This window comes from Euprymna scolopes, chromosome 44 (genome assembly GCF_053919585.1).
Source record: "Euprymna scolopes isolate OS-2025 chromosome 44, ASM5391958v1, whole genome shotgun sequence".
Taxonomy (NCBI): domain Eukaryota; kingdom Metazoa; phylum Mollusca; class Cephalopoda; order Sepiida; family Sepiolidae; genus Euprymna; species Euprymna scolopes.
The window spans coordinates 29,011,686-29,016,133 of record NC_136525.1 but is presented as its reverse complement, the minus strand read 5'-3'; the positions used below and the strand labels follow the sequence as shown (position 1 = coordinate 29,016,133).

At 35.3% G+C, this 4,448-nt stretch overlaps 1 long non-coding RNA gene across 1 annotated transcript in view; it reads right to left on the bottom strand.

Moving 5' to 3' along the window:
* Positions 1-2,348: 2,348 nt before the first annotated feature.
* Positions 2,349-4,448, bottom strand: part of LOC145268622 (uncharacterized) — a 53,018-nt gene continuing 50,918 nt past the window's right edge. Inside the window, exon 3 of the long non-coding RNA XR_013864908.1 lies at positions 2,349-2,836. This is a non-coding gene — a long non-coding RNA (uncharacterized LOC145268622). The remainder of the gene's footprint in view (positions 2,837-4,448) is intronic.

The following is a 4,448-nucleotide window of genomic DNA, read 5'->3' as shown; positions in this document are numbered from 1 at the left end:
AGAGACTAGAGACATCAAATGAGCACATAAAAGATGTCTCTTCATTTGAATCCAACTCACGTACACAATTAACAAACCGAAAAGAATCAGGAATACAGTACGTGGTATATAATTCGCGCACAGGTTGCAAAATTTTCACAAGCCACTGAGCCAAAGAATGTTGTGTCGAACCTACCATTGATAAAATAGGTCTCAGTGGAATATCTTGCTTATGGATTTTAGGGAGACCATACATTCTGGGACGCTGTGACCCAGAGGGTCTAATCCTGTCATAGACGTCCTTGCAAAAAACATTCTTTTTAAATAGTGCAAGTAAACCCCTTTGCATTTTGCCCTCGTTCTTGCAAGTATTATCCGTCAACTCGACAGGGACAAGTTTCCGGAATTTCGAAACATCGTTGAGAATAACCGCCATTTTCTCAACGTAGTCCGATTTATCCAAAATTACCACTCCTGCACCTTTGTCTGGTTTGCACATATAAATATCGGCATTGGACTTTAACGCTTTCATAGTTTTAAATTGCGTTATGTTCCAGACAAAGTCGCTATGATCAACAGGTGTGTTACTAGTGTATCGGTGAGCTAAGGCAATTAAACTAGATTTCATCCCAGAAATATTTCCCAGGGAAATTGGATAATTATGTCTAAGTTGGTAGAAAAAAAACTTTAAAGGGAAAATTTATTTATACTGGTTGGGGGAATACAAAAATCTAAACCCCTAGACAGAATTCTATTTTCAATTTCTGTAAGAACAGTTTTCGAAAAATTGAAAATATGTTTGCTTCCATTAATGGGTTCACACCCACGCATATTTTCTACGAACCAGAAGAGCAAGTTGTTTATTATTATCTTTGGAAGCATGTTGCCTAGCAAATTGATCACCGGTAGATAAATATTTGCAAAAACGGAAAAAGTCAAAAAAGGACAAAAAATCCTTCACTACTGACCAGAGGTAATGACGATTACTAATATACACCTCTAGCTTCTCCGTCAACTTATTAATATCGTCTCGTATAAACACCCTTTCACCTTAGATGCAGCTGCAGCAATGCGTTTACTAATATAAAGTGGGGCCACATCTTTCTCCAGACAAGAACGTAAAAAAACTATGGAGAGGTTGGTAGTTCTAATTCTACTCCTTAATCGAATAATATTATTCAAAACGTCAATTTGGTGTTGACTGTACCTCTTCCGAAAATATTTAAATAAATGTTTGGAGGTGCAAAATTTGTATAAAGCTTTAAATAAAATACGCAGACGTTTCTCTATAGCTCTTTCGGCTATCATCTCGTCAGGAGAAAATCGATAGCATAACAAACTAATATTATCTCGAAAGGTTAAAGAGTTCTAATATATATATATATATATATATATATATATATATATTATAAATATACACACACATATATGTAAACACACACACACAGACACATAAACACAAATACGCATCATATACAGATATATATATAAGCACACAAACATGTACATATATATAAACACACATATATATATACACACACACACATATATACACACACCCGCACACATATATACACAAACCCGCACACATATATACACACACCCGCGCGCACACACACACACATACATATATATATATATATATATATATATATATATATATATATATATATATATATATATATATATATATATATATAAACACACACACACACACAGAAATGTCTCTTCAAAATGCAGTGAAATCAAGTTAGGTTTCATTTTTATTTATATTATACAAATAAATAATTAAAGGAAGGGAAAAGAAAAAGAGATTGGTTTGGCGACTTTTTCATGTAATCAGTTGAACGAGGTCAGACGATGTTTTTTTTTTTTCTTTTTTTTTTGGTTTTTTAGTCAAACGTTTACAATTGTTAAAGGTGTTAAAATTCGTAGTGAAAAAAAATATATTATAAAGAATCGGAACAAAAACATACTTGAATGAGAATCTATGTTCACCGAAAAAAAAAAGTTTGCATCACATAAAGACAACATTCCGACAAGGCCCATTAAATCACACTAAAGCTGTCAATCCTTAATCCTTATTCAAAATCAATACCATGCCTCTCTAGCCATGTATTGTTGCTTGATAAAGGCACGCTACACACATCAGCAAAAATTATTAAAAAACAAATCTTCTGTTTAATTATGCTTTTTCTAATCATGTTTGTTGTGTATAAAAACATGAATGTTTCATACATATCACAAACGTTTCCGCCGAATTATCATCAGGTGTGAAAAGAAAAAAAATAGAGAAAGAATTTGTTTTTCAAATTAGACTAAAATGATAAATTATGGAATCCATTTTTTTTAAATTAAAAATGCTCGAAGCTATCTACATCAAAAACTCATCAATATACAATGAGTAATATTGCCTATGAAACCAATAACAACATTTTAAAATACTTAACGTAATTAAAATTTTATGCTGTGACACTTATTCTGACATCACAGGATTTAAATTAACATCTTGTGAAAACGTTCTCTCGCGCCCATTTCACAATTACTTTTTGAAATTCTTTTCTTCAGCTTTTTTGTTCATTTTGTTCATGATGAGGAGTCGATGTAGAATCGAACACGTTCGTGATACATTTAGTACTGCACACCTGTGGAACTCCCTTCCGTTTGCCTGCTTTCCAGCTGACTACAATATGGTAATCTTCAAGTTAAACGTAAACAAGTTTTTGATGAGCCGTTCCCCTTAAGTAATCCAAATTTACATTTCTGACGATTACTAGATATGGTACCATTGACTACTTTACACTCTTTAATCCTTATTCTCCTCGAATGGCATTTGGGCCTTGATAAGTGGTGATGCCTATGTAAAAAAACAAAGATAATTAGAAAAATAATAAACATAAAAAAGGTATAATTAAGCAAATATTCTGTTAATTTTAATAATGTTGGTTTGAATATTAAAAAAGTGTTGCCTAAATACACACAATTAAAATATAGATATATGTACGCGCCAGTGTGTGTGTGTGTGTATATATATATATATATACATGAGGGGCGTGCAATAAGTAATACCCCTGACCCATTTCCCATAGCAGTAGAGCAACGAAACTTGGCACAGTTATTAGTCTTTCTCTACATAGGAACCACCCAGAGTTATGCATTTCTCCCATCGTTTGATGCAACTCTGGAGACCGTTTTTGTAGAACACCCCAGGTTGGTCCTCCAACCACGACGTTACTTCAGAAATCAAGGCTGCATCATCTGGGAAACGCTTTCTTTTCAAAAACAACTTCATGGCTGGGAAGAGGTGAAAGTCAGAGGGTGCAAGGTCAGGGGAGTAGGGAGAATGGGGAGGGATTTCATAACCACACGCCCGTGCTTCTGATCTGGCGACATGCGAGTTGTGGATCGGAGCGTTGTCCCGCAGGAGGAGGGTACCTCTGCTGATCTTGCTCCACCTCTTGATTTTGATAGCTTCCCTTAATTTCCTCAAAAGTGAAGTATAATAGGCTCCTGTAATTGTGGTACCCTTTGCCAGGAAATCTGTCATCACTACTCCGTCCTGGTCCCAGAAGACTGTGAGCATGACCTTACCAGTGGAGGGCTGCACCCTTGCCTTCTTTGGAGGTGGTGAGTCCAAGTGCTTCCACTGCATTGACTGGGCTTTGGTCTCTGGATCATAGTGATGGACCCAGGTTTCATCCTGTGTAATTAGTCTTTTGAAAAACTTTGACTCATCTTCTTGGCACATCTCCAAATTCATCCTCGAGCACTCGACACGTTCTCGCTTCTGGAATGGTGTGAGCAACCTGGGAATCCATCTGCCAGACACCTTATGCATATGCAAATGGTCATAAATTATAGTTTCCACAGACCCTGTACTAATCTTGACATCTTGGGCTATTTGGCGAATAGTAATGCGCCGATCTTCCAAAATGGCAGCCTCAACTTGACCGACAGATGCCTCATCAATAGCAGAAGGGGAGGGGCGACCAGGTTTGGAAGCTGTTTCCACAGACTTCCGGCCATGTTTGAATTCACGATGCCAGCGTTTTACAAGGTCATATGATAGGGCATTATCACCATAAGTTTCTTTCATTACATCAAAAGTCTCCTGTGGTGTGCGTCCTTTCAAATACAAAAACCAGATCACTGCTCGACATTCAACAGGCTCCATTTCACACCTGATTCAGTTCAAGCACCTGTAAAACAGAAACCACAATTAGTTCAGAGCTGTAATTTGCCACATAACCCGTAGAGATATAAATCATTGCACATACAAAATTTCGGCTAGATCAGACAACTGGAAGTGGGTCACGGGCATTACTTATATATATATATATATATATATATATATATATATATATATATATATATATATATATATATATATATACTCGTATATATATATATATATATATATATATATATATATATATATATATATATATATATATATATAATTTTCAGAA